Here is a 12,894-nt window from a genome sequence, read left to right as displayed (position 1 = left end):
GTATACAGTATCCTGGAACTAATTATCATAACCCCAGCAAAGGTCGGACTTGGAAGGAAATGCATAAAGGTGAGAGAGTTTGGGATAGAGATGATAGATTTGGAAAAAAAAAATAATGTTACAAGGGTTCGCTATACCGTTTTGGCTAAAGATAACTTAAATTTCTAAGTGGAAACAGAAGAATCTCCAGAAAATATCAATATAAAACCTACACTGAGTTCATCAGAATAAAAATAATTTATATTTTCTGTGCGTCAAATTGTACATGTTTTTGTTTTTATCGTTTATTGTTCCTTGTGGATGTTTTTCTAAAAGGGGAACTGTAGTTCCCATGTTTAGACATGGTAGCTGGCACCCCTGATCGGAGGAGGGACCAGAGGGAGCGAGTTAGTTAATAAAGGAAGATCCATAATAAGTGTGTCTCGTATAGGCCCGAGTACCACATACATAATGTATTTATTTATAAGGTGTGTATGTACTATTGCATGTAAAATAGACAGGTTTGATTTTCAAATTGATTTCCGAATTTTGATTACGGATAGGCTGGAAAAGTTGTCTTGGGAGATGAAAATAAGGTGTACAAAATTGCATTACTGTGATTCTATTCATCCCCGTATTGAAGACATTATTCAGAATGGAGGGGGGCATTGAATAAAAAGTGTAGAAAATTGTTCAAGTATCATCTTTTGCTTCAAAAGTTTGCCATAAAAATGGCACAAAATAAAATATAGAGAAGTGAAAACGGCTTTTAAGATTTTCTAATTTTTGAGTCCTCAGCCCATTTTGTATGCTCGTAAAAAAAGGGATTTTTCAACTGCTCTATGTTGCAATTATTCCCAATATGTTCTCAACTATTGAATAATTAAAATGTTTGGTGCTACATTTTAAGGTGAAGAGTATGCACCTTGTACAATCGGTATGTACAATTTAGACCGGTTTGATTTTCAACTTTTTTCGAATTTCGACTACGGATAATGGAGAGAAGTTGCCTTGGGGTATGAAAATAGGGTGTACAAAAGTTCATTGCTCTACGATTTCATCTTCAATTGGCACATTTTCTTCAAAGTTTTTGAAAAAATGATAATCTTCATTTATTTTGGCTATTTTTGTTTTTTCATAAACGCATATATCAGATTTTTTTAAATACAAAATTGTTAAATGTTAGTACAGTTTAGATATAATATTCACTAAACCTAAACTTTTTCTTAAAATGTTATAATTATTCCGCAAAAAGGGGAAATTAATAAATAAATAAAAATGACTCGCGTATAACGCGCATGTGTTTTAATCTATTTCAATGAATTATTTAAATAGTATAATACATTAAAAAGTTAATCTCCTTACATTCAATCGTGAAATTTGAAAAGAAGGATAGTAAAATATATAATTTTGGTATATATCTATTTAATGACCTACATCTAATATGTAAAAATAATCTTGATAAAAAAAGTCAAGAAAAGGAGACAATTCGAATGTATTTATTTTACGGCTTTATAAACAAGGGTTGTTTGAAAAGTACGCATAAAGTCCAAGAGATGGTACTACTGGCGCGTATCGATATTACGTTTAGTTTAGTACTTGGAATAACATACACCAACTTTCAGCCAGATCAGTCTATTTCTTTCTGTTTAGCATTCGTTTGAATCGAGGAAGTGGAGTGATTTTCAAAAAATGAACGAAATATTGGTGCAATCTATTGGACTTTGGACAGACTTTTCAAACGACCCTCGCACTGAGTGCGTAAGCTATCTATTCCGCCACTTGGACAATATTTCGGAAACCCCAGGCTGTTAGGCAGCTGGGAATGTGTTTTAGGAATTATATGCTGGATTGACCTTACTCGGTTTGTCCTGATAAACTTAGTTTTTTGACAACTTTTACCGAACTATTGATAAGTTTCTCAACGGTTGTGGCAATAATATTCTGCGTAACCCAAATAGACGTTAAAGTTATTATTGCATACTCTTCTGTAAGCCATTTGTCCATAGCTTCAGCTAGAATTTTCTCGCTCTCCTTTACAAGAACTTCAAGGGCCTTAATCAACTTTGTCGACCACGGATTCACCTCCTCTTCACAAAACTCGTGATGACAATTTTTTATTACTTTAACAGGGGCTGTAGCCCCCTCCCCAGAATTAAGGAAATTTTGCTTTTTACTAAAAAATTAAATTTTTCAATTTTTTTTTTACAAAAAAATTTATTTTTATAGATTTTGAAATTTTTCTCAAAAACTTATAATATTTTGTGAATAGCTGTGGATTTATGAGATTATTTCAAAAATTTAATTTTTTTTAAACAGCTAAAAATTTTGGAAATTTTTGTCCCAGTTTTTTTTGTTTTTTTGTTAATAGTTATGAATTTTCGAATTGTTTTCCAAAAAATTTAATTTTATTGTAAATAGTTGTGGATTTTTGGAAATTGTCTTTCCAAAAAAAATTAATTTTTGGATTTTTTTTTCAAAAAAAATTATCCCCCCTCCCCATAAAAAAGAAAATAATAATGTATAAATAGTCCTCCAAACGCCTTAGTTTAAGGGCGATTGGCGGTGCCTCCAATGGCTTGATAAGAATAATTTCCTATAACAAATTGACGAAAACATCAAGGGATACAATTATAATCCACACTCAAACTTGAAAAAAAATTAGTTGTTTTTGTGTTGACGGGCCACATTTATACATATAAATAAAAATATCTATATAGTACTCCGTATCTACAGACTACATCAATTTTTAATACGTCCTGTATAAGCGTGTACGCGTATTATTTAATCATTTTACACACATTGAAGAAGACGGAAAAAGATAAAATAGTTGTATTTTTTCAGTAGTTGTAATTTAATTGTGAAGGCGTTCACACCGTGAGTTTTCTTTTTATATTTTTATAAGTTTGTTCATATATGAATGCTGTCAGAAAACATTATTAAGAAAAAAAACTTCAGTTCCATATTTCGATCCATCACTACTAAATGACGAGTACACCTGGCATGTCCATTTGAAAATAACAGAGTGTTTCGCTACCAAATTCAGACCCTATATATATTTGATTCATTTGGAATATCCTTTTGAAGGTAAGGCTTTATTTTTGAAGTTTTTTTTAAATTATTTTTTTTTTCTTTGAAATGTCCTTTGTAGTTTGTAAAAAGTGTTTTTTCTTACTAAAAGAGTTGAAATATACCTTTTTTTTTGTAAAATATAATAAAAAGCAAGAACTACAAAATTTGCATTGCAATTGTCCGCAGAGGCTGGGGCCTTCCCCAACCCTAAATCATGCCCTTGATGGCGAAAAAATATTCCCTTCCTCAAGGAAAAAGTTATTAGGAAAACCGAGGAGAACATTTTTAAAGGATTTCTTTACATTACACTAAAAGAAGATCTTTTAATTAAATTCAGGGGTAGAAGATTATTTTTGCAGACTCCTTGAACAATATAGTCAGAGTTTCATTTTATTGGCTTTTACATTTATCATATAAACAAGAACTATATTTTAGGTCCTAGATTTTCGTTTTTTTTTGTTTTTTTCTCTGTTGCATATTGGGCATCGTTTGCATATTAGGGCGCCCCTGATGAATTATATATTCTATTGCTATGAGTTGAAATTAAATTTTGTCCTCTAGATCGATATTTGTTCCTAGTCAAATCAAAAAATTCTTTCATTTTGGAGGGGCAACTACCCCTCTAGTCCCCCCCCCTTCTGCGGAGGCCCCCTACTGAAAAGAGACAGTTGGAAAAAATGTCGCAATTTTCCTATTTCTGTTTATTTTTTATTTTTTGTCAGTCCCTATCTATTCCTTTGGACTAACTGTACACTAGAACTGATTTTAAATGAAGAACTAAAGTTGAGTAACGTCATCAACGGCCAAACTTTTTAATTGTTTTATTACTGATATGTAGGACTGAACTGGATCGAACCGGGACTGAAGTCCTCAGTCTTAAATAAGAACCGACACATCACTAATCACACTTTACAGCTTGCATTTTTTTTAAAAGTCGTATTTGAAAGGGAATTATCCGATCTATGTTACTGATGAGTTATTTATAATATAAATCTGATTATAAATTAATCTACAATAATAGTCTACAGTTTAGTTATTTTTTTATCCAAAGTTAATAAATATCTGTCTAATTTTCTTACTTTATAAGTCAAACATCATTTATGAAACGTTTACAATGTACATTGATATGGGAACAGTGGACACATTTGACAATTGTTGTATTTGAATACAATTTGTGCATAAAAAAAATGTATTGTTGGTGTAATCTTGGAACTAAATTTTGACATACATACATACACGAACTTGGTTGTTATGTTTGAGAACTGCAGCAATGTGAGACGTCCATTCGGAAGATTAAAGCCTTTCAAGCGTAGCATGCTTAGTCATTGCTTTGAGTTTGTTCACAACCAGTTTGTAAAGTGCAAGTGGAACCTCAAGTAGCAAGGTTTCGCATTGTCATTTCTTGTGACCTTAAACGTTCACCTCTCAAAATTTAATAGCCTTTTAGTCTAACCAAATTTAATCTTCGTACCAAGTTTGATCAAAATCGATTTGTAACTTTTCCCGTAATCTTCGTGACCAACAAAGAAACAAACGTATACAAAAAACATACCTTGTGTTCAACTTCGTTGGGAGATAAAAATATTGTTTTACTTAAATGTCAAAAACTTTTTTTTTTTTTTTTCTAGAACAAAGAAAATACTATAATTTAATATATTAAGGATGTCCATTAGAAGCACAAATAACATGGATTAAAAACCTAGCTTAAATCTTAAGACATTCGACTCCAAAAGACTTTTGGGTATTCAAAGTTGGGTTAAGTACTTTTATTTTTTGCGTGTAATATTGAACTTACGACATTTGACAATTTTTTTGTCCCACAAAAAATGTTATTTTTCAACTTTTGCATTTATAAAAAACAAAAAAATCCTGTCAAAATTGTCAAAAAATCCCCCCTCCCCCAACAAAAAAAAACCTCAAGGTGGTGGGAACCATGATGAGTTACCATTATATAATTTGTCCCCACTTGCAAATATATTTACGCTGATGTACAACCATCTACGGTCCACTCAGCGCCTCCTAACTACGTCGTACTGAATAAAATATGTTTGGCCATTTTAATTACCCACACTTTACATTGATGTCATAGTTCATTTTGAGCAACATATTATGGAAATTACTTATGTAGATTATATAAGTAGTAGTGATGATCCAACATAGGGCACACTTAATTATTATGTTGTTCCACAGAACTTATCAATTAGTATGATGATCATTGTTGAAAAATCCAAAAATTACAGACTATATGCCTTGGAATTTGTCCTTCATTTCCAAATATTACATCTCATTTTATTATTTAACTCGTACAAATACATTTCCAACTTGTACACCACGTATATTTAATTATACGCATAGTGAAAATGAATCAATTATTTTGCTAATAAATGGCTTTAGTAATGGGTATCACCTTGTATAAGTGACATCGGTTTACGCTAGATAATGTTAGAACTTCGTACTAAAAAAAAAAAATATGGAACACTTTTATAATAGTTTAACTCAGGTGTGTTTGAGCAGTAGTCAAAAATGAACATCAACAATCAGAAAATACGGCACATTTTACAGTTTTTCTTCTTATAAGGGGAAAATGCAAGCCAGGTGGCTGAAGATATTAATATTCTTTAAGGTCCCGATACTGTGACGGCCAATTACGCGGGATTTTGGTTTCGTCTAATCCATTCCGGTAATTTTGATGTCAAAAATGTTAGAATAAATAAGGACCAATACAACACAACCCGGAAATATGAGTTTCAATAAAGTAGCTCGTTAGTTCAGCTTTATCTATGATGAAAATGGAACTTAAGTACGAAGCATTTCGATATATAGATCAGCACTACAGTTGTGTGTGTCTATTAAACCAAATAAGATATTGTTTTATCTTGTAGAAAATATTAGTATTAAAATATATTATAGTGTGACTTAGTCATATAATTTAATCTATTATATAATAATTCAAAATGGGAAAAACACCCTCATTGACGTCATGACAGATAGATTTTACCATTTTTAAGGACCAATAAGTGGGACTGGACCTCAGTTCTAAATAAGGACCGACTAACACTAATCTGTACACATGGTTCCAATGAACTCAAATCCTTTCATATAAATATTTTGGCTAATTTGTAAATTTACGTCATTAATAAAAAAACAACATTAGGAGATGACCTTTTAGTGGAAGCCCTGAACATGGTGGAGGGAAACAATTAATCCTTAAAATTGCCGTACATACTTTGCACATGGGCACTTAAAGTCATTTTTCAGAAAATTGTCTACTTATGCACACTCCAGTTTTTATTCGAGTTCGAGCTTATACACTATAATCCAACCCTAATATATATACATACTCTGATACTTACTGACGCTGTCGTTATCAATTATTTTTACTGTTTTATTTCTGTTTATTTTCAAGTACTCTTCTATATTTGTACACCTTTGAATATGACAAATTCCTTTGCCCCTAGTCTATAGAGTGTACACTGCACAATCTAAATAATATTTATTGAGAAGGGGGGCATGTCCATCATCTCCCTTCTCAACCCTCTCCACAAATATTGATTTATCTTTATTTCAAATCAATCACGACGATAGCAATATTAGTATGCTACAAAAAAATTGAAATTCAATGTTGTCATTTTAAACCTATTGTATCTAATAGATAATGGTAAAAAAGAATTTTGATACCCAAATCCTCTCTCTAGCCTCGATATTAAAGAATTTCTGACCAATTTCTCATCGGAATTTCATCCTTTTTTTTAGGTCCTAAACCGAAATCTTTGATCAAATATGATATTTGAATAAAACAACAAAACTTTCTTAAGCCTCAGGAGAATTGAATGAAATTATCAAGAAATGCAGAATATAGAATTATGCAAAAGATGATACTTTTAAATACCTGCAATTAAAAATATATATAATAGAACAAAGTATTTTCATATTGCGCAGTAATATAGATAATGTCGGGTTATAATTTATGTACTTCGCATTAACAAATTCTTTGGAAACTTATCAAAATACTAGATAAATAATTTTCTTAGCGTTCATTACACCTTTTGTTTGATCCATTACACTTTATTTGGGACTTTGAAGGCTTTATTGATGTATTTTCGAGTGAATGGTGCGATTAAAAGAAGCAAAGTATTAAAAAAATTGATCGCCCAAATAAAGAAATGATACGTTGACAGATTATATTTAAAAGAGGCCATATCAGGGACAATATACGTCCCTTAAATCACATAAAGGATTTAAACTATAGATCAAATTATTGAGTATAGTAACTCATGCCAGAAATTTGAATAATAACCCTATAACTTAATCGAATATCTCTATGAAATATTGGATTAAAGTACAATATATATATTGAGATTTTCTCCTTTTCTCGATTTTTAGTCAAGATTGTTTTTATGTTGACGAACCAAATTTTGACACTTGGCAATTATTGATTCATGCTCATTTCAAATCATTAATGAAGGTAATCTTATAAATCCTAAAAAATCTGTTTTTAGTGATGTAAATTGAATCCTATTTTTGTAAAATAACTCAGCATGTTTCTGTCAAGGCTATACCATAGCGCGTATACCGCTGATGTTTAACTTCCAACGCGCATTTAATATTGACGCCACAGTGGACTGAGTGGTTGTGTATTCCGTCAAAATCTGTTTTTTTAATCCAGTAGTCGGTACGATACATTAAATTGAAAATTCTAGCAATAGTAACGTCCTGAACTATGAGGGATTGCATGTTTTGTCAAAATCTGCCTGTCTTGCCCAGCAGTCGGTATAATACATCGAATTGAACATTCTAGTAAGCCCTATTACATGATGGTCTAACCTTGTATTTCTATTAGCCTTGGTTTTTATGATATTATTTTGGTCTTTGGATGTCATTTAGATGGTCCGTAATATAAATTACATTCCCTTATCTCTCCTCTTCTTCCTCCGTCTCTTTCTACATCCCTCTCTCAGTCTCTTTTCTTCTACCTTCACTCTTTGTTTCTATTCCCCTCTTCTCCCAGCAATTTTAAATACTCTTTCCTTCTCTCTGTTTCTTTTCTTCTCTCTATTTCTTTGTTTCTATTCCCCCCTTCTCCCGGCAGTTTTAATTCCTCTTTCCTTCTCTCTTTCTATTTCCGTCTATTCAGCCCTGTAACGCGGGTACCCTCTGCTAGTAATACTTATTCGATACACAAGATGGGGGATTTTTGCTAGTAGCTTCACCTAGTCAATAATCTGCTAACTCCTGCACTTAAAAAAAGGTAGATTTGCAAAATGATTATCAGGACATTGGGGAAAAAATCACTTTTATGAAAAAAAAATAAGTTTAAAATTTTTAAATTTTTAAAATTAATTTAAGGATTTTCTTTCTTTAAAAAAAGGTAATTCAGTCGCCCTTGTACATGCTAACCTTCATTTTTTCAACTATCCTCTCCGTAATTTGAGTTTTGTATGTCCATATAACTAGAGTCGGAGTGGCGATTTGGGGTTTTTTCCTTCATATTCAGCTAAATTAATGAAACGTATTGAGTGATTAGCTGCTCTTCTACGAAATATTCTTCAAATTGTGAGGGTAAGTGGGTAAATTTTCATTGTACTTTTTGAACACAACGCCGATTATATAATTTTCATCACTACTAATAAATGAAACACAGGGCCTCAGGGGTGTCCAGAGGGGAGGGGGGCTGGATAATTTTTTTTTTTTTTTTACTTTTTACAGGAAAATTAAAAATTTAATTAAATTTTTGAATTTTTTTTTCCAAATATTTAATTTTATGTGAATTTGTGTGAATAGCTGTGGATTTTTATTTTTTTTCAAAATTTTAATTTTGTGAGAAAAGGTATGGATTTTTTAAATTTTTTAATAAAAAATTCAGTATTTTAAATTGTTTGTGAACAGCTGTAGATTTTTGAAATTTATAAAAAGCCATATATTTTGGAATTTTTTCCACAAAAACTTTAGTTTTATGGCAATAGAGTTTGAAAAAATTTCAAATATTCAATTTGTTGACAAAAAATTGAATATTTGAAATTTACTTTTATAATTATTTTTATGCAACAGAATTAATTATTTCATTTTTTCCGAATAATTTCAATGTTGGATTTTTCTTTTCATAAAAAAACTTCAAACCCCAAGCCCCACTTCCCAAATATAATTTTGCAGACACCCCTGGGTCTTTATACCACGGAATTCCCTCATTGGGGGTTGCAGGACACACTGGAAGGTCTCCAAGATGATTTCAATATTTCCAACAGATAATGCCCCCCAAAATCAAAACTGTAAACTCCCCTTTTACCGCCACAGCTGACAGGTAGCCTGACATAGAAGATGTGCCTATCAAAATTTCATCTGACCAAACACTCAAAACAGATTTTGATTATAAAACACTTTACGAATTCTTAATTTCTTTGATGAATGAGTACCAATTGCTGGCTAAAGTATGTATATATAGAATTTAAAAATTTATTTCGAATAAGTTATCTTATTTGACTCTGGGTTCAACTTTCTACGGTTGATATATGGCTTTTGAAGTCATCTATTTGCTTAAAATGCACTCCAAATTTTAGACTCCCTTCACAATGAGATTGATTCATAAGTGAATATCCAAAAGTAAACATTACATGCAAAATCTTCCAAAAAAAATTTAGTAAGAATCATATCAAAATCTGAAAATAAAATGATATTTCTTTTAACTTTGACAAAAATGATTCAAAAAAACACTCTTGATGTAACAATTATTTTTGATTGGTTAGGTAACATTATTTCTATAGACAGTTAAGAAAAGAATGAATTAAACTAGAATTAATGTCAAAAGCAATTAGTAGCCCCATATTTTTAAGTTATAGTTTGACTACTATAAGGTACAACTTCATCTCATCTACTTTTAGATAATGAAACGAATATACGTATACAAACAGATTCTCACAAAGGATCAACGACCAATTTTTGACTAAGGAAATTTAAAAATAGATGAAGATTAATAGAGGGAAAAAAAAAAATAAAAAAAAAGGATCTTTGACAAAAATATTATTTTCCTTAATGTACAGTTAAAATAATATTTTTAATAATAGTATAAAAATAGTTTTTGTTGGGATATATCATGAGAACGAGGGAATTATTATATTGAGCTGAACCACATTATGGGGTTTTGTTTCAAGAACAGGAGTTTTTTGTTTTTGTTTTTTTGTTAATTGTTGAGGGGAGGGGGGTTGTTAGTGGATTGGTAATGAAATGAAGAACTGGAATGAAACCAAAGGATGTTTTTTTTCTTTTGTTTTCTAAGGGAGCTGTAGCTTTAGTAATGAGATAATTCATAATTGAATGGAAAATTAAAGGAAACTTCTCATGAGGAAAGATCATAATGATGAATAAACATGATTTTGGTTCATTACAAGAGAAAAGGTCATATCTAAGATGTATTTTGTAGCCATTCTAGGAAACCACCAATTGTATCAATGCCTTTACCGAGTGGTCCATTAAAATCTGAACACTTTGAATTTTAAACTTGAACAAGATATAATTTATCAATTAAAAATAGAATTTCAACAAAACAAATACAATAGATAGATCAGTGTCTGAGTTCTCTTAATAATTAATGTAGCCGTCCTTAGCGGCAATGATGTCTTCCAGGCGGCGGCTGAAGGTCTAGGACCCGCTGCAGATGTAGTCATCTGTCATGGTGACCCAGTACTTTTTTTCAGTGGCTTTGATTGTTTCTGTGCTTGGATGACGGATACTACAGGTCTACCGCTAGATTTGCACCCAAAAGTTATAGTAAAAGTTTGAAATCAGGTCTTTAGGGAAGAGGCAAAAGTGTCAAAAAAGATTGAAAAAGAACCCATCAGACTCATTCAACGGAAATGAAGGTTTTCTTTCATTGTCGGTGATCAAAAGTGATCTCTCCATCATCACAAGGCTCATTCCATCCACTTTTTTGATAGCTCTCTAGACTATCTGGTATGAAATCCCAAGATCTCTTTGATGGGCCCTCATGGGCTTGAGAGGATTCGCCAAAGCTGACTTCTTTCACTCCTCCGTGTCCAGTTCGGTCATTATGACAGAGCCCTTCTTCCTCTCCAACTTTTCGAACATGTTGACGGCGTAGGCAGTGGTCCTGGAAATTTCCAACTGCTTGGAGATTCGTCGATCACGTTCAATTGTCATTTTCTCGACTTATACGTAAGTTAGAGATCTCAAATTTGTTTTTTGTATTTCTAGATAATTATTTATTCTTTAATATATTGGAGTATGAATTCATTTCAATCACTCAACCATTATTGATTATTGAATTAGTAAGTAAAAAATAAAAAAGTATCTTTTTGCAATTACAAAAGTATCGTGTCATATTTTTTACAACTATAACCATGAGGTTGTCTTCGTCTTATCCCTCAATAATAATAATAATAAAATAATAATATTTCCCCTTTGTTACTATCTTATATTTTATACTTCTTAATGGTGAACAATTTTGAAACTTAATTCCTATTGTGTCTATAATGTAGGTATTATGAGCGTTTATCTGAGTTTTGAAAAGATATGATTATGTCTTACAAGAAATACAAAAAGGTGTAGGAGATAATATCACATTGCTTATTCGCAATGTTTTTATGAACATCGTCTTAAGCTTCACTTTCTTTTGTATACACTATTATCCTATTATAATATGATGTTCATATGTGGTGTCTGAGCAGAAAAACAATCTTGAGCTAAAATTAAGAAAAGGAGAAATCTCCAATTTATTTTGTTAAAGCGTGGGGAATCAAATTCGAACCCTTTAAAATGTGACACTCTAACTATACTAAACCACAAAAGTTAGGGTAATCATTCTCTTTCTTAGAGATTAACTGTAAATATAATATTAATTTGCAAACACTATGTAACTTTGCCTGCGCACCATACTTTATATCTCACAATTTGAGACAAGGACTGTGGAAAGTCGACCGTTAATCATCGCAATCTTTTAATAATAAGAAATACCTTCGCAAAGCAAAGAATATGATATTGTAGAAAGATAGGAGGGAACGCGACTTTTTCGAGATATTCGGACAATTAGCACTTTGGAGGATCATGAGAATAAAGGACAGATCTCATTATGTGGAGGAGGCTGTAAGTTTGTATCTAATTGAGTATCAGGGGGAGGGATTCGTAGTCATTCTGTGGACAGAGGGATAAGACCGGAGGAGATCACATCTCATTATTTAACACACTATAACTTTTCTTGCATCTAGGCCTGAGCCAATTGATAAAATCAAAGTCCCACTTCTCTCTCCCTCTCTTACCAATTACTCCATAATAGACAAATTCAGAATCTCATCCCGTTATTCGTTTTATACGGCGAAATCTCCAGACATATAGACCCTTAGGTGTCGCACATGCCTTCCTCTCAACTTTGCCCCACACATCATAGTCGAGAGTTGAAATGTCAGGTAATAAAGAAGGCCACATTTCCTATTTACTGAATCTCACCAAGTTTTTTTGTACCAATTTTGGACCAATGAGCTTTTGTGTGCTGCAAGCAGAATCTAGTCATTCTCAATTTGAACAATGATTTAAGTGGTGCCCAATAGTTTTACCTTCAACCATTTTACCTTGGGACATTTTCCTTTAAAGCCATTTTGTATCAAGTATGTGCTAAGTTTAAGTCAAATGTCCTTGGGCAAAATAGTTTATGGGAAAATGACGTGGCGCCATTTTAAGTGATTGATTGATTTGTGAATTATTTGATGCCTAATTTCTCTAACAAAACTTGTGAAGAAATACTAAATTCACTTTTTAAGAAGAAACGTATCAAGTAGTTTTAGTTTGAGAGTACTACCTTGATACGGATTATGCTTGTAGTCCAAGGTATTATTATAT

At 31.8% G+C, this 12,894-nt stretch overlaps 1 protein-coding gene across 1 annotated transcript in view; it reads left to right on the top strand.

Moving 5' to 3' along the window:
- The first annotated feature begins 2,718 nt into the window (after positions 1-2,718).
- Positions 2,719-12,894, top strand: part of LOC121130191 (uncharacterized) — a 119,266-nt gene continuing 109,090 nt past the window's right edge. Inside the window, exon 1 of the mRNA XM_040725951.2 lies at positions 2,719-3,066. The gene's annotated coding sequence lies outside the window, so the exon portion shown is untranslated. The remainder of the gene's footprint in view (positions 3,067-12,894) is intronic.

Source organism: Lepeophtheirus salmonis, chromosome Z, assembly GCF_016086655.4.
Source record: "Lepeophtheirus salmonis chromosome Z, UVic_Lsal_1.4, whole genome shotgun sequence".
NCBI lineage: Eukaryota > Metazoa > Arthropoda > Copepoda > Siphonostomatoida > Caligidae > Lepeophtheirus > Lepeophtheirus salmonis.
This window is presented reverse-complemented; position numbering and strand designations above follow the sequence as displayed.